This window comes from Gallus gallus, chromosome 11 (genome assembly GCF_016699485.2).
Source record: "Gallus gallus isolate bGalGal1 chromosome 11, bGalGal1.mat.broiler.GRCg7b, whole genome shotgun sequence".
In the NCBI taxonomy this organism is placed as follows: Eukaryota; Metazoa; Chordata; class Aves; order Galliformes; family Phasianidae; genus Gallus; species Gallus gallus.
This window is the reverse complement of record NC_052542.1, coordinates 11,799,130-11,817,825: the sequence shown is the minus strand read 5'-3', so window position 1 is coordinate 11,817,825 and position 18,696 is coordinate 11,799,130. Positions and strand designations below refer to the sequence as shown.

Sequence of the window (18,696 nt, the reverse complement as noted above, 5' to 3'; positions counted from 1 at the left end):
TGATTTAACTACTTTAGGAGTTTTTAATAAAACACATGAATTGAGGGATGTGGACTAATTCTGTTCGCCAGCATATATCTGTCTCATATTCACACGCACTGCTGAATGTACACTGTATGTGTAGCAGAGTGAATACACAAATACAGAATTTCAATATGCCATGCATTTTTATCCCCTTGGAGACTGCTGCATTCCAATACCTGATCTTAAGTAACTTCAAGAAATCCACACAATTAATATATTTTTGAGTGAAGCCAATTCTTGATGCAGAAAGCTATTTATCAAGTCTCATACATCCTGACAGTCTAATATTTGGTTTCAATTTATTTTTTTTTCCCATTTAACAATTAAAAAGAACTTTGTTTCCCTCCTTGACTCCTTTCAAGAAAATGATACACAGAAGTATAAAATTAGTCCAGTCTCTTTTGATTATGAAACAAGATAAAATACTGAGAATCAATAACCTCCTCATTTAACTTAATCCTATCAATTACTTTTTGATTTTAAGCTGTAACATAATATCAGGCCAATGCTGAATATTTATCTTAGCTTAGACAGACTTATGGTAAAAAAATGTGATAGAAAGAAGACGTCATTTAATTTATTTGAGATAGTATTACACAAAGTATCAGATCTGCTACACAGCACATCTAGCCTGCATGACATATATGGAAAAGCCAGTTAGGAAAGCAAGTCTTTCAGTCCTGAAAAATGCCAATCTCTTTCTATGAGATCCTAGATACCCTGGGTATCTGGACAAGATTAGAATCAGTGTTACTGCAATTTTCCACTGGAACCAGAGTACGCCTGGTCTTTCCCTTCCAGAGCTACCTATATGATATGCAGAAAAGTGCAACACAAGCATATCAACATTTGCAAGGTCTGCTTTAAATGCAATGAGCTGAGCCAGAGGACAAGACAATATTTAAGCTGTAGCTGCACTACAGTAGCAGGATGGCTCTGTGCACGTCATTCCAGCTGGGAAATCATCCCATCAGGAGATGGATATTTGTTTCCTCCTGTGAACCCCTTCTCCCCTGGCAGTCGTGAGACATAGAGCTCTATTCATAAATCAGGAGTTCCTCCTCTAAGCACTAGAATCATTTTCTTTACTTATCACATACAAAATAGGAAAATGAAAAATTAAAGGCCTCCTAACCCAGCAATCTGACTTCATGAATATGACTAATCCCGTGAGATTAGTCATATATATAATTATCAATTAGGAGTCAAGCATTGAAAGTCAGTATCCAGTAGTCTAATGTAAAACGTTTTGTTTAAGGGACAAAAGCTCCGATCTCTGATACAGTAAAAGATTTCCATGCTATGTATGTAAGTGGTAAATCTCATTTCTCCCAGTGTGTAATTCTAAAGCAGACCGCCAGCAACTGGCAGCCCTACTGAGGGACTGAATCTCTCTTTGTGTTGAAGTGCATTTCAGGTCTCACTGCAGCAAACAGCAAATAACTCTCATCTGAATGCAAATTGATATAATGTCTTTTGTGACATTAATCAGTAGAATCATAGAATTGCTCAGGTTAGAAAAGACCTTACAGATCATCAAGTCCAACCATAACCCAACCATACTACCCTAGAGTTCCATGCTGGCTTATGCCCATGCAGTTTTTGCTTTACTGGCTGACATTTAACAGCTATGGATGGTCACATACTGTGTTTCCAATTTCCATTGTTTGGGGTTGTTTTTTTTTTTCCTATTTTTTTTTTTATTATTATTTTGAGCCATTTTCTGTCACGGCTGCCAGTTTGGTGTGCAGGTGCTATTTAAAATACCCACCCCTTGTTAAAAATAATAACCATGAAGCAGAACTGTTCTTATGAGGCAAAAGTAGTCCAAAAAAGGAAATTTTTCATCTTTAAAGGCATTTTGGAAAAATAATCTGCTAGTTACTCTGGTGAATAATGGAAACCCCCGCACCTGCCCTGTTCATATTCCACTGTCTTGCATAGGAGCATGATGGACTTCTTATAAAGGATTATAACCCAAGCTTGCAGTTTTGTAGAGATAGTCTTACATATAATTTTCTATATCATCTGCAAACAGCCACAATTCCTCTATAGTAAGATTTGCATGTTCTAAATATATAGAATTCTTAAGATATTCTTAATAAAATCATAACAGAACTGGTGATTTTCATCTTTAGCAATAAAAGTTACCTTAAAAATGCTAAGTAAGCTTTGTAGAATCCTATTCTGAGTTCTGTAGAATCCTATGCAAAGGAATCTTAATCCTTTGCAATTTTAAATTATGTTTTATAGCACTGTATTGGATTACTAAAATATTTAAAGCCAATAATCCCCAGCTGCTCCAAAAGAATAGTTTCTGAAATGTAGCCATATTTTTCTATAGCAGCTTTGACACTCATTATTAGGAAACCACAGACAAAGAACCACAAAATGATGGTTCTTTGAAAACAGAAATCATTTTGCAGGAAAGAGGAAGAAAAATAACTTCTTGATGATGTGATATATCCTTCAGTATCTACCTCTGCAATCATCATGGAAGGAAAGTATTTTCACCAGACTTGATTTAATTTGTACTCATTCAAGAACAGTGAAATTGCCATTTGGTGTTCCTCATACAAAGCAGAAGAAAGTAGGAAGACAACTTAGTACATTACGAAGTGAATGACATAGAAATAAGCCTGAGAGAGTGATATTAAAAGGTTTGGGAAATGAAAAATGGCTGTAAACAGAGTTTTACGTTTACTTGCTGCCCTGGGGAGATCAACTTAAGATAAATGTGACAGAGACTGTCTGCTTTTAAGCATAAACTCTACAGGAAAACAACCAGTGTAAAAAAGGTAGCTATATTAAAGAACGTGGTGATTGATAGAGTCATTTGACGTGATAACTGAGCTCTCGGTAGAGTTTATTTTAAATAGTAATTACATTCTTGTGCACCTCAGTCAAAATTGGAATTCTCTTAATTTCCTGTACGCTCAATGCCCGGTATAGCTGTAGTCTATGTCTGGTTTCAGTATAGTTCCCTATTTATGGAAGTCGTTAGAAATGACACCTCAAGGAAGAAGTAAATGACATCTAACAGCAACTTACTTCCAACTACTAATACTGTGCTCACACGGTAAGCCAACCCTGAATATTTATTTTTCTCTAAGAACTTGTAAATAACACTTGTGTTGTGACTAAATCTTTTTGGTGTATAACAAAAATAAGACAGAAACTCAAGACTGAAGAATGATAACCAAGAAACCAGCAAAAACGAATGACTACCGGCAGGCCTATCCAGCAACCAAATGAAGCCAAAACAAATTCCAACAAATGATTAATTTCTCTTCTGTTCTACAACCTCTTGCTGAAGGGCTAACAATTCCCACACAATCAGAAATCTAAACTGAATCTGTAGTGTTGTACTTACAGCTTTATTTTGAGGCAGCTTCAGCAGTGCTGTTGAAATGCCGGACTGTTACAGCATGTTCCGTGGTCTTTATATAACAAAAGTCAACACTAAGGAACACAAAAGCTACAGAACAGCTTTCTCTACAATACATTTCATAGTGCCAAAGTGTTTTCATTATCCTGGTAAAAGTCCTGCTAAGTGGTGAAACCAGCTACCCAAAGTAGGTATTGCAGTTTTTGCATACCCCATACACATGTAGAAGCACATGTGGTACATAAACCTACGTATAGAAATAACTTAGAATTGAGTTTCCCATATAATTTTATTTCTCTAGAATAACAAAATATTCTAAACATCATTTCCCATCAAAGAACAGTATTCTAGCTTGTGACGGAAATAATTATTTCTGCAAAATGTCTGAATGGGGAATACATTATTCTGCTGAAACTTTAATCAGTTTGTTCACTGCAGAAAGCTTCCTTCTTGTGAAATGTTTTGCCACTTTGAATATAATTCTCCTAGACTACTTGATCCCTCTGCTACCCTTCAATGTGACCTCCCTCAAGTAGGGAAGCTTCTGAGAAAAGATCACCACTTCAGAAGCACACGTAAACCACCTTGAAAAGACAGCAGTTTGCTTATGTCTAGCAAGCAGAGTGACTCTCGTTTAGAGAGGCTCAAGTAATTAGATTCTCTGTAACTCTTATCTTTATAAAACTTGACAAGTTAGCGAATTACCTGGAGTCTCTTTCATTTTCAAATACATTTGATAAAGAAAGAAATGTGAGAGCTAAATTTCTAATCAAATTCTCTTTCTTAGCTTTCTCGGAGGGAAGGGTTCACATCCTTCAGCCAGGCACACATGTAAGGTTCTCTCTGATCGTTTGCTTAACTGTTCCAGTTTAGAGCAAATTTCATCTATAAAGAGCCACTTGAGATATTTTGAATGAACGAATGAATAAATAATTATTTTTTTCATAGACAGGCATGAAGACATAGACAAAGACTATTCGGATTCAACAGCATGAGGCAATAACAGAATATTCAAATCCATTCCTAATGCAGTGTCAGTAGCTCTAATAAAGGAGACCATCACTGCTTAGGTACCAGATGAGACACTAAAGCAGAAAGAATCCAAACTGCAAATTTAGCCAATTATTTTAAATCCATTAAATCACAAGATTATAATTCAAACATTTTCATGAGTATTTTCTGAGGTGCCTTGTTGTATGCAGTCAGCACAGAATATTTCTACTTTAAATCAGGACACACATAGAAACAGAAAAATACCTGCATTAGGTACAGCTTTCCCTTTGGTTCCCTGTGCATCACGATCTGCTCTCAGCATAAATCAGAGGAACCATTAGTATTTTCAATGCGCCAAGTGACACAATCTTGCATGAAAAGCCTGGTTTCAGAAAGTGATTTTCCACAGAAAGCTGGTCATGGGAAACTGGCAAAAATGAACACTTTTTTCATTAGATTTGTGTTATTCATAGCTGAGACGATGAGTCAGCTATGATTAGATATATTCTGGAAGTGAATTACAAGCCTTGGTAATACGATGTTGAGGGTAAATCTTGCTTTTAACAGAGCAATAATCAGGATTTGTGGTGTGTATCTACATCTTAGATTACCATTCTTAGATTACCAACGTCCTTATGAAGTAGTAAGACAGTAGGAAAGCATTTGTGTGTGTGGCCAGTCAGGTAAAGCTTTGGATTCCAGATTGATAACACAGCTTTCTCTCTAATGGAGACTAGTGAAGTGTTACTTATAAAAGAGCTTGTGAAAAAGAGAGGGGAAAGCAGCCTGACACTTGCTAGAATTGCTGGATTTAAAACAACATAATTTTTGGATGGAATGACTTTAATATTAGGCAGGTAAAAGAGAAAGAATTTATATTCATAGAAGAAAAACAGAGGCCAATAAGAAGAGTTGACATACATGTATACATAAAAAAGTCTGAAGGCTTCAGCCAAAAGGGTGGAATAATATTTTTTTTTCCCCCTGTTAAGCATACCCTAATGTTCAGCATATTTTGTACAAAAATGTTATCTTCAAAAAGTTGCCAGGGTGATATCACTATTTCAGTCCAACCAATTTCCTTTGAAGTCTCCTATAATGGTAATTAAATAAATTGCTCTTGGAGTTCTTATGTTTTTTCTGGAAAATGAACTGGTAGGGTAAAGAGAGACGAGAGTGTCTGTCACCAAACATAATCTTTCTGAATACATTTGTACTTGCTCCATTTATTGGAAAAATGATGGAATACTTACAAACTCTGGACCTTTTTCATTTTTTAAAAGGAAATTTCTACTTGACAGTTGAAGTAAGAAACAAACTAAAATGATTGCTGACAGTCCTGGGAGCGCACAGAGAAAGAAAATGGAAGTTATGAGTCAATAGAAAGCTTTTAGAGACCATATGTGTTAAGCCCAAGAGAGATGGTGTGAACTAGAAGCCCAAATTACTGTCTTTAGAAGCGAGCAGGTGGTGGACAATATGAAGGTGACTGAAAGCCTAAGACTAATGCATAAGTGTATGGTATAAAATGGCATTCTCCATGCAAGCAGAAATATATCATGTTTTTTAGAGCATGAAGAAGAAAGTTCTCTGCATTGTAACTCAAAAGTTCAAATACCTCTAACCTCTGTGTATCCAATTAAACAAAGAGAAATGGGCCTTTCACAGTTCCAATGAATTTTCAAATATGAAACAATGATCTCATGTGTACTTCTCTTGCTTAGCAAGTCAAGATGAAATTGTTAGTTACAGAGCATTGAGTGTATCACGAGTTGAATTTTGGTTCTGTTTTTCTCCAAATAAATTTCTTAAACTTTGCTAAAGATTCTCCAAAGTGGAAGTTGGACATACACGATCCAAGCAACCTGCTGCATCCGCTGATTTAATCATTAAAACCAACTGCTAAAACCTCAGCCTTGTTCTTTGGTCTAGCCTGGTACCTCAGACTCCAGAGAATTTGAATACAGCACTTGCTGGTTTTGCTGACATTACAGAAAATCTGGAGCTCTTCCTATAAAAGCATATGTGAAACTTCAGGGGTATTGCTTTCCTTAGTGAATAACAATGAATTTCCTTGTCTTCTTTTTCCTTCAAATCTCTACAGTAAACATTGTAAAGTTGAATAAGACAAACCCACATGGATCAGTATTTGAATTTCTTTGGTATCTTTTTCTACTTTACAATATCACACCCAGGGACAGTGATGTACTGTTTTTCTACTACGCTAACCCTGTATTTTCTTGCCACTTTGAAGAACAAAAACAATATTTTGAGCATGAACACTCACAAGAGAGAGCAAAAAGGAAAAGGAATGATTTGGTACCATTTGTCCTTCACCTACAACCAAGAACAGCTTCCTGGAAATCCAGTGGTCAGAGCACCAGACAGGCACCAGCTGGAGAACTGGGATCTGGGGATTCATCCAAGAACTGGGATCTCTCTGAACAGACAGTCATATTCCTTGTTCAAATGCAGTGTCTGTCAGAGTAAACACTGCCTTAAAAAACGTACTGTGATTTTTTTAAAGCTATTTGTGCAATTTCTGTGGATCCCTTTTAGGTTAAGCTTCGGTAGGTGAGCTCAGATACAGACCCAACGAATGATAAATATATATTAGAAGCAGGCAGGACTCATTATGAAGATCATATGCAGGTAGGTGTATCACGCTGCATTATTTGTAAACACAGCTATAGCTAAACCTAACTATAACATGCACGACTATGCAAAAATAAAATTGGTAATATGAATATTTTCTAAATGCCTATTTAATAGTGGAAGCACAGAGCCATGAAGAAAGAGAAAGGTGAGATGTTCTTGGCTTTGCATGTAAGATTTGTTCCTTTTGCCTAGATGGACTGCACATGCAGCAGCATAATAAACTGATGGAGAAATGAAGCGACTAGTCCATAACCTGGGCACAGCACAGAACTAACAGCTCACAGGCAGTGTGTTTCACCTGCACAAAGGACTAAAGAAGTGAACTAAAGAAAATTGAGCCTGTGCTGAAAGGAATTATCAGGATGTGGGAAGCAGAAGTTTAACCCAACAATGCCTGGCCCAGCAGCACACCAACCTCCGTTCAGGAGAGCTGGTTTTGGCTCTTTTTCAAATAGCCATTATCGTTCTATTCCTTGCTGAGAAGTCTTCCCGCTTAAATACTTAATTTATCTTCATATTTGCTAAGCAAAAGCACTTTTTAAGCAAATCACATTGCTGTAGGTCTACAAGGAGAAAAAAAGCTAATTCCATTTTATGCAAGGTTCCTTGAAAACACAACTATTGTATGATATTGTTTATCCTGCAAGCTGTGGAGTAGCAGTAGCCACTTGGGCACTGGCTTCATTCACTCTGAAGCAGCACAACACAGTCTTTGTTGAACTTGCCTTGGAGTGAGTCATTGTGATTCACTGAAAAACTGTTCCCTGTGATGGGGCTGCTCTCTCCTGTGCCTTATGCAGGGCAGAGAGGGAAAGCAGACAAAAGCAGTACCTTTGGACATGTAAACAGAAATGTAATGAAATTTGCAGTTAGTACCCAATCTTGAGATGAACAGCTCACTAATGAGCATTATGTGTTCATGCAAACGCATTCCCTTTAAAAACCAAGAGCAATAGTCTGCTCTCCAACATACTGCTGCTCATGCATATTGCCTGCAGTGAAAGTATGAAAACAGCTCGGGATTTCTAGGGAGTCTTTTGGTTGGCTGGCTATTTTTGCTTCATTGCAGCCTTAGATCGTAAAATATAGCTTATAGCATGAAACTTAGCCAAGATAGCCAGGAGGCCTATGACCAGCGACCAGACATTTGAGGTTACATAATCTGTTTTTCTACTCTGAGAGGAGGGAAGGGAAGATGGGAGGCAAAATATCCAAGTTTCCCTTACAATAGCAAGTATAAGCTTGTAAAAGCACAATGAGATCAGATCCCAGAACCATCACTTTTCAGTATTTTAAGCTGTTTGAAAAAGGAGACTGTGTTCATAAACAGAACTGGATGATACCCTGGAGGGTCAGTCCTGAATTTGATGGCAAATGTTATATTGAGTCAGATTTCTCATTTTTTGGCCTCTATCCTTTCCTGTTGAATTCATTAGAAGGTTGTGGCTACTAGCCAGAAGTAATAGTTAATGTATCCCAGAGCCTATATTGTTTGAAATATCTTCTAAGACAGGAATTTATAGCATTGCTATAATAAAACTCATATTTCAATGATAAAATACAAGCCTGTGTACTTGCCATGCATACCAGAATTATACAGAAAATCCAGCCACGAAACTACAAAAATATGCAGCAACTTCTAGAAGGAACCCATTAAGACTTGCTTATACCTTGAAGAACAACCTTAAGGAAGAGATAAATCACAAATGATGGTACACAGGCGGCTGCAATGGACCTAAAAGAAATGCCAATGAATTACAAATCTGAGGGTTTTACCATGCAGGAAGATAGCAGTTTCAGACTGGTATGGAGCACTTACTGCCTTAGACAAGAAAGGATGGGACAGTCATGTTTCTGCCCTCATTTTGCCCTCCATGCCTCTGCCCAGCTCTGAGTTGTGTTTTTTCTTTGCTGTGTTCTAGCGCAGTCTCTTTCATATTGTGTACATTATTATGCACTCAAAGAACAATGAAATATGTACTTTCTATGTCAAAAGAGTGCATGTTAATATTCAGCAGGAATTACAAAGTATTGCTTTTACAGACAAGAAACTACATTGTTTTGTTTTTTTGTTTTGTTTTGTTTTTGTTTTTGCTGAGAAGGAATAGAAGTATAGACTTAGCCTAAAACCTTGGAACAAGCCTTCATTTATGAGACAGGGGAATCATTTTTATTCCACTGCATGAATTCAGTAGGCTGCCACAGGCCAGTCATAATCTGTTATTGTTTCCCTGCAACCTTGTACTATTAATTTTTCTTTTTAATGAACTGTCCAGTCTAGTTTAGCTATGGGAACTATGATGGAACTGCAATATAAATGGTTTATGTCATACCTTTGTCAAAAGGCTTTCCCCTACAGCACTAGAATATAATTGAAAAGCCATTTTAAAATAAAGTAACTGAATGGTTGCAAGTGCAGGTTGTCAGGAATAAAGTGGGAAAATCCTATGGCATTACATTAGATTTTACCAACTGCAACTTGTGTGACTTTATTAGTGTTTATTCAAATTAGTAAAGCCACATAAATCGCATATGTTTGCGTGGCTGTATTAGCAAGTACTCCTGAGAGATTCTGAAGCCATCTTAAGAAGTTTTTCTTCAACTGTAACACTGCAGCCATTGGTTTGGTTAACCAGTCCAAAATAACTACATTCGCCGAATTTCATCTTGGTTTATGGCATTAAGAATATATCCATGTTTGAGACAGCAGATTCTAAGCTCCTAAGTAAAACTGAAGACAGCTTTTGTAGCGTATGAATCTTTGAATGGCTAAGTACACAGTAGTCTTTCTATATATAAAATGTGTGCAAGACGTAATTTAGTTTTTCCTTTTGTTTAAATTTTCTAGTCCTCTATATTCTTTCTACTGTTATTACTCTTAGGAAAGCCGTAAGAGAGGAACTGTAAAGAGCATTTATAGTTAAAGCTGACATCAGTTTTCTCAGTAAACATGCAATGAGTTCATTAGAACAGCGAATTGAAGATTTCTGTCAATATTTTTCCTGAGAAATGTTGAGTTAGTTGTTGTGGGTTCACACTTCCCACCTTTAAAATAACTGCTGGAATTTTGACAGAAATTAATTTTATTGGAACACATATTGCACAACTAATACCAGAACACTTCCAGTTGTTTTGACTCACGGGGTCTTGGACTTTTGGTGAGTTTTATAGCCAAGGTCTGAGCCCTTCCTTCCTTTTTCTTCTCCTACGGCCAGTCTGCAATTTGTGTAGTGCAGTCACTCCTTTACTTAGAAAAAAATCTCTTGCCTCATGGGAGCCTTCGGTTTCCTGAAACACAGCCCAGCAAAAGTGCTCCAGTGCACAGGGCAGAGCACACTGTAGCCCAAACAAGGCTAGGATTTCCCAGAAGGCTGGGAAAAGGCAGAGATGAGTGTTTGACAGCACATTATTTTCAGCATTTGAACAGAAACAATTTTTTTGTCAACACAACCTGAGTTTCAGTTCTTTTAGAAGGCATGGTGATTTGTAGCAAAATAATGATTCCTCTGGTATCTGTGTGACCAGGATTTACATCTTACACCGTTCTAACAATATTTCCTAAGGTGCTTGGAAATAAGCTCTAGCAAGTCTTCGAGAGCATCAACAAAGCAGAGGTAACAAATTCAGAGTCCAGCTCATTACACCAAATGTGAGCAGTGAGACTGACACAAACAAATTGCTCTTGACATTTGACTCTCAGGCCATACTTTAAGAAAAACCTTTGGATTTGATCTACTTTGGAGTGTCATCCCACTAAAAGCAAAGATTCTGCACTCATATATGAGCCTATTTAGTTCAGACTTGTAATACCTAAAACACATGCAGTGTGAATCCTGCAGATACCCCAAGTTTTTGTTCTGTGTTGTAGTTTTGTGGGTTCAGATTTCAAAAATTGAGGTCTTAAAACTTACAGAAATGGCTACTTGTATAGAAAGTAAGTGAGATGTGATGCAAGTTAAAGCAGGCAGTTGGAGATGTAACATATTCTGGTATGGAGAACTCATTAAACATGCTCGCACTGTAATAAGACAGGGCAATTCTACACAACTGAAAATTATTCTAATTTCCACATGGCATTTATGCAGAAACAAAGCAAGAGTGCAATTTTCTTCCAAGATCAACCTTGTACACCAGAAACACCGTGTTTTTCCTATTACAGTCTAGGTTTACTATGAGAGAGTTAAAAACTAATAAGAAGAAGGATGTTTTATCTGAAAAACAGCAATTTAAAAACAGTACAACACTGAATTTCTAAATCCAGCAAGTGAACCTCAGTTTTTCATCCTATACAAAAGGTTTTTACTTTTGGCAGTATTCCTTCTTGAGAGTATAATGGATTGATCCCACGGATTGGCCATTCAGACACAATTCTTATCAGAGAAATATAATTGAGAAGAAGCTTATCAGTCATGCCTACTCTCAGTCTCTTTAGAACTTCAGTATGCACATCCCATGCAGCACAGGAGGGAAATCTCTAGTCAGGATATTCCCACTTAAGGGAACTGCTGGGCATCTTTTGCATGACTGGGCAGCCAAGTCCATGTCACAGCTCCAGAGGAGCTCAGAAATGCCTTTTCCTCTGCACTGTCATTCTTTGTTCCATTAACAATAGTTAAACATGAATATTTAGCTTGTAAACCGTTTGATTATCTGGATACTGTAACAGGAAATTTCCATTCCTGAACAGGCACAGCTGGAAACAATTTAAGAAAGAAAGATTCTTCAAAGGAAGAGGAGAGAATTTAAGAAGCATATGGATGCCCAGGTTTACATGATAATCAACAAAAGCTGCTTGTTCCTCCTCTTTTGTAAGGAGTCACTTCACACTCCAACCAGAGGGAACATCCTACAGTCACTCTGCAGGAAGCTTGCTTTCAGAAATGATTTGCTTGAACTCTGAAATGTAAAAAAGTCTACGAAAGTAGACAAATAGACACAACATTTTGTCAGGTAAGGCAGAGAAAAAAAACTCCACAACCTCAACTACAGACTCAGTTGGTTAAATTCAGTTATTTCATACACTAACGAAGGGAGGGTTTTCCTTTAAGTTTCTTCTTCACAGTCATTTTATTCATTAAATCTGCTTGGAAGTGTAGCGCTGAAGTCAAGATAAAGAAGAGTAGAACAAGGCCTGAACCAAATTATAAGAAAATGATAGAAGGCATGAACTGAAGAAACAGGAATGAGGAAACACACATAGCTGTGAACAGAGGGGAGACTCAGTGAAACTGAAAGCACAACCAATTTAAGATATGTTTACTGTGTCTTTTTGATGCTCACGTATAAACTTGAAGCCTAGTTTGAAAGTCTTTGGTCCAACCAAATCATCTTTAATTTCATTCAATTGAATAACTGCATCTGAAAATGAACAGACCACTGCTTGCAAATGTTGGGCCTTGTGCTCAGTGAATGACGGGACATCAATCTCACATCCTAATGAAGAAGCAAAGGAGCTCACACATTTCCCAACTAAAGTAAGTTGAATGTTGTATGTATCACTGTCAAATACATCCTGATACCTTAACAAGTTGGCGGAGACCAGTAACACATATCCTATATAGCTGCTTACAAGGATGATGAACTACACAGCGGATTCGACTGCCAGAAATGAAATAATCACCATTCAAGGACATTTCTACTGAAATGAAGCTTCTGTCAAGCAGAACTTGAGTGCACTGAACGTAAAAGCTGTGAATGAGTCAGCTAGACAAAGCGCTTTCATATCCTGCCTTTGTAATCTTTATCCAACACAATTCAGATGGGATTATGCTTTTGACTGTAAAAATGGTAGCATTTATGTATTTGTAACCTATCACATTTACTCCATTCCTCTGTTCATTTTAAAAAAGCACGGATATTTCTGTAGGTGGACAGTTCTCACATCTGAAGAGGCTTCAGCAATAGCAAAACTGAAAGTCAAAGAGGGTATGGAAAAATTAAGGCATTAAGGGCAGCAAATATCACTACTTTAAGGTTCGGGGTTTCCAGTACTGCCTCATCTCCACTCTTTCTGCAGCTGCCTTCTCTGAAGCCTAAGTCACCACCAAATTCTTATAACCCACGTTTGAACAGTTCTATTAAGCTGAGAGGTACAGCACAAAATATTGGAGAAATAAACCAAGTATGGAACTAATCACTCACTCACTGAGGCCCAGAGAAGAGAAAAGCATGAATCTCCTTCACTGATGAAATTAAACCTATGTATTAGAAAACATACTGCATTTCTGTTCTTCATTGCTACATTGCGTTGAGTTTTCAAGAGGCTCTCTGCTGTTCCAAACAAGAAATTAAATAAGTGTGATTCAAAAAATGCACGTTTTCAAGTCATGCCTTAAAGGCACGGCAGGACACACCATGTCCTACAACATCAGCTGTCCTGAGCTCAAGACCAATGGATAAACGCCGTGAAACTGCACGAGATACAGTAGCTGACAGCTCACAACAAGCAAGCGATTAGTCACAGCAGAAATTCTCCCTGTATTGCATGAGCATTGCAGGCTGGAGAAGAGAGGAGATAAGCATATCCGACTTGTTATTCAGAAGATCACACAATTGGATGTGCTACTTACTTTCACCCACTGGAAACATGTTGCCAATTTATGTAGCATATTCCACACATTTGAAACGCCACTTAATGATACGCTGAAGACAATGCAGATGAAAGCTTTCTGCTGCCACTTATCCCGTGCTTCAGCTCTGGCTGCAAAGAATGAAAAACTTCATTTGAAATCCAAGGCATTGTCAGTACCGTAATAAAATTAAAGCCGAACCTACAAACTACCCCAGCAGTCCAAAGAGAGCTTAAAGAATGGTAATTCAATAATCTTTACACATAAAGATGAGAATTAATAAATAGCTTTTATCTTAACAGGCTATTGCAAGAACGTTCCCATCACTAAAATGCTGGAGGCCATCTCAATATGCCTTCACATCTTTTTTGTCATCTCCAGGGAAAAAGAAAAGAAAAAAAAAAAGAGATGTCTATGGAAAAATCAGTTTGAGGAACATTACCCAACGTAAGGCACGCTGCAGGGAAAAAAAATAGGAACAGCTGCAGATAGCAACAGCCAATATGATGTGCTTTGAACACTTGTAAGGGCTCTAAAGGCATATTAGAAAATTAGTATTTCTACCATTATAAGAGAGAAGGGAGGAGATTTATTTTAGGAAGTGCAACTGGCGCTACAGTAGGGAATAGGGTAAGACATTTGAAAAAGAAATGGATTAAGAGGTGCCTCTGTAAGAAGTTGATCAGTTTCAGTGGTCAGCATTCTTTCCTAACTGGGACAGTGCATTGAGATATTGTGCACTGAAGGCACAGGAGGAAAACTAAACTGGCTATATCACTTATTAGGCGAAGTGTATCTTCTGCATTTAAAGAAAGAAGTTCAGAATGGTCACAGTTTCAGAGGAGCAGACAGTCATCATTCTGTATGTTTCCAACAATATGTTCCCACACAGGTAAAAAAAATACAGTTAATGTGACTCGATGCCAGAGAAATACCCTGAATGACCTACTGTGATGTACCACTGTAAATAGTGTATTTCTGATTCTCACTTGATACCTTGATAGTACTAATGAGTATTAAATTAATCCTTTAACTAAGATCCATTCTCAGCCAAGGAAGTCAGGATAGGTTACCCAGGGCTTTCAGCCTTCATCAGTGATAAATTTTAGGAGGAATTACTGCAAAATAACCTCTGCAATTTGGGTCTTCACCATTTAAAAATACGTTTATGTGCGTCCAAGTCAGTAATTTTTTGCAGTATTAAACTGCTAATGCTGCCTCTCCTGTATCAGTCCTCAATTTTTCACTCCCTTTCACCCCCATTAAAGCAGTCAGGCTTTACTGGTGATGAATAGTTCAGCAGCAGAGGTGGTAAATTTCAAAGTTGCTAGCAAAAGCATTCAGGAGAAATTAACAGGCATTTTCTGAATGCTAGATATTAAATACTGCAATCTTACACTTAAACGTACTTCACACGTAGTCCACCAAAGGGGGACATAAAACCACATGGCTTCCATTGTCAGTTGTGTCTGCAGATATGTTCACCCACTGTCTTAAAAATTTGTGATCTATGTTCAATCAAAACCATTCCAAGATAGTGAAGTTTGCTGATAAACCCCAAGAAATAAGGAACGTTCTCTGTGATGACAGCTGCCAATATACAAAGCACGTGCTCTATTAAAATACTCAACACACATAACATTTATGCAATTCCCAATGAAGTGCATATGGCATTTTAAATATGTTAATTCTGGAGCCAAATTCATCTTTTTTTTCCACGAAGGACCTTTTGAACCGATTCACAATTCATCTGTGCGAAAGAATACGACTGAATAAACTTTCTTATTTTAATCATTTGCTCCTTATCTTTACAAATGACATCTTTGCAAATGACTTTGCAGTTCAAGGCTTCCTCTTGCTGACGATAGCTGAAGTTGCTTAGATATGTATTTCTCAAAATACCCTTTTACATATCTCCATGCTCTTAATTTTTGTTTTTTCAAGATCTGCTTTTGCTTTTAAAAGCAGCAAATGTAGTTGGTAATAGAGATGAGTACTCTTCAGTCTGACCTGCTGCATTATTAAGCTTTTTCCTGTATGCATACCTGAGTGTGAGACAGTGAAGTGCCTACATATGTAATAACTGAACTGTCAAATAAAGGCTCCATCTTCAAGTTATGTTGCATTTAAACAGACATCAGAGGTTACAAATCAATATTTTTTGTAGTACTAATCATTATTTGAAGCAAATAAATCTCCATGCTAACATCAAGCAAGGAGAGAGAAACTCCTGCAGATATCAGTTTTCAAGAGAGGTGGGATTTAAGACTGCCGAATGATTTCCATCGTTAATATAGCACAAGAAATAGTTCAGTTTATTAATTTTAATACAAAGGCATCGGATGTCACCCCCTTTTCTGTATATTATTTCTCTTATTTCCTACTATATTTGAACACGACCTCAGTAATGCAGACTCCATAACCTTTAAAAAAGGGAGAAAAGCCAAAACAACTGCTGCATTTGCAGAAGACCGTTTCAATGTCTCGTTATAATTATTAACATAAAACCTCAGAAACACGGCCATTAAACAGTTCTAATGCTCCAAATAGATTTGACACGGTGGCATTTTAAATCGAATCTTCTAACAAGATTTTGGGGGGTAAAATAAGCCATGTCTTCAGTGTCGTTTTATACAAAGTGACAACTCGAACAATTTCTGAAATGTTACTGGTGAGGGAGGGAAAAAAACAACCCAAACCCATTGTCCCTATGGTAATTATTTCACAATGGGTGATGTTAAATGGGCAGTCCTGTGGCCTAAGAGGCAGCTGAATCCTGCATTGTCCTTGCATGATAAAAAGATTTGAGAGTCTGAAAAGCAGAGGAACGGAATCTCACAGCTTCTTAGACTTTGCACTGAAAGGGCCATTGTAACATCATCATAAATCCTGGGCTCCCCAGGCACTTGACAACTAAAGCAGTGGACAATAGAATTCTTGTGTTGAACAAAACACTCCTTGTCTGCCAAAGGGCTTATCTGCTTCATTTACAAATGTCTTTCATTGTACCAAAATAATTCCCTATTAGAAAAACTATTAGGAACAGAACTAAATAAATATTCACAGCTTTGTGGTCTGTTTGGCAAAATGAATGAACTAATACAATCAAGAAGCATGCAAAATATGAGATTTAAATCAAGGAAACCCTAAACAACCCCAACCAGTCCTCTCCTCGTGTTCCCTTTTCCTGATGGCAGGGAATTGCACCGAGCACACATCAGTCACTGTAGAAGTGGCTGGGGCGCTCAATGCTCACTAACACGGGAAAGTTTTAGATCAGGTTGAGGCAAAACCCTGTCCAGCGTGCTTTTAAAAGCTAAGTACTTCCAGATGAGCAATTACAGAAATAAACGTGGGGACATATCTGGGAGCTCGCTGAAATGGAGACAGAATACTTACAAGCAGGAAAAGATGAAAACGGTGGGTTTATAACCACAGCTGTTTTGGTGCTTGTTACTGAGGGAGACAAAGGGAACCGTTTCTGAAACGAAATTGTGGCCACATTACTGCAGCCTTTTTTTTTCCAGCAAGTTCAATGAAAATTCTGGCAGCTCTCATAAAAGTGAATGAGAGACAATAAAACATTCCAGGGAAGCACATTCGCAACTTAAAAAAGCATTTCTGACATATTCAGAATTCCACCGCAGCAGACATTCGCATAAACTTATTTGATTGCAATTCACTGGGAAAGTGCTGATGGAAAAACGTTTTCCACCACGCGTGGTTATTAGGAAAAAAAAAACCCTATCAGTCTAAAGCATTGATTGTTCATCCATTCAGTACTGACCATAGCCAAAGTGCTACAGTAATCTGAACGGCTGACTCGGAACGCAGAGCAGCTGAAACTTCCTGGCTGAAATATTGATCATAAATTATTTATATGAAACCAATATGGAAATAATGATTTGCCCAGGCCAGGAAATGGGCAGAGTGGCTGAAGAGGGCTTTTTTTAGGTGAGCTTGCTTGTTGTTTTACTGTGTCTAATAATTACTTGCCTAAAAACATACAGCTACTTCTAACCTGCACATTAAACAGATATTCAAGTAGGAAAAATGAAATATTCAGAATGTCCACCATAAAATCATCAGTACTGTTAAAATACGACAAAGGTTTTAACATCACTGAAGACAAAAATGACATAGATTTAAGCTTACAACCACAAGATGACAAAACACAAGATTTAGGAAGATGCGAGCCTTCCCATGGTCGTCCCATGAATTTGCAGTGTGACCCCAGCACACAGCACTTAACCTTTGAGCCATTTCTAGAAGTGAACAAAAGCACTATAAAGCATTTCACCTACGAAAAATGTAGTAATCTGTACAAAAATCAGAGGAAGGAGGCCTGAATTCAGACCTCCCACGTGCCAGCTGAGGAGCTCTGTTTGGGTGCAGAGCTTTGCCATTTTTTCCTCACCCTCTCTCCTCGGTGAATAATTATGCCTATATCTTTAGAACAGTTAAGTTCTGATTTAACAGCAAACTTCAACCCAACTTCTCATATGCCTTTTTTTAATCCTTGCTGTTCTAAGCTATGCAACACCAAGTCTCGCCTCCCCTAGAACACTCAATATCTTAATTTACATTAAGTTATTCTGATCACTGGTCAATTCACAATTCAGAAATGAGTCCTTTCATTTAATTTTTAAACAAAAACCTGTTTCCAGTTTCACTGTACTTTCTCCTACATGCCACACAACCACGCTTCATTTTGATATAGCCAGCAGCCTCTGTTTAAGTCTCTTAGTGACAGCTTTTAACCCTGTTAAAGAATATATATATATATGGGTACCTTGACTAGGAGGGTAGCGTCCTTGGCTATGTATAAATTGCTCCTGTAAGCTATTATTTTAGCATCTAGATAGGCTTATGCTCTGAACCACCTTTCCAGAGAATCTATCTTCTTCCATTTACTTCAGGCTGCTAAGCTCAGTAATGTGAATCCCCGCATGCCGCAACCAATATCGCATCCTAGAGTACTTCAGGTGGGAAGGGACTCTGGAGGTCATCTGGTCCAACTCCACCACTGAAAGCAGCACCAGCTTCAAAGCTGCATTAGATAAT

The 18,696-nt window shown here is 37.7% G+C and overlaps 1 protein-coding gene across 7 annotated transcripts in view; it reads right to left on the bottom strand.

Moving 5' to 3' along the window:
* The window catches only part of CDH11 (cadherin 11), a 271,884-nt gene that overhangs the window by 26,376 nt on the left and 226,812 nt on the right, over positions 1–18,696 (bottom strand). For 4 of the 7 annotated variants that reach the window (XM_046899483.1, XM_046899477.1, XM_046899479.1 and 1 more), the window contains one exon: positions 13,633–13,763. The exons of the other annotated variants lie outside the window; for them this stretch is intronic. The gene's annotated coding sequence lies outside the window, so the exon portion shown is untranslated. The remainder of the gene's footprint in view (positions 1–13,632; positions 13,764–18,696) is intronic. 7 annotated transcript variants of the gene reach the window in all.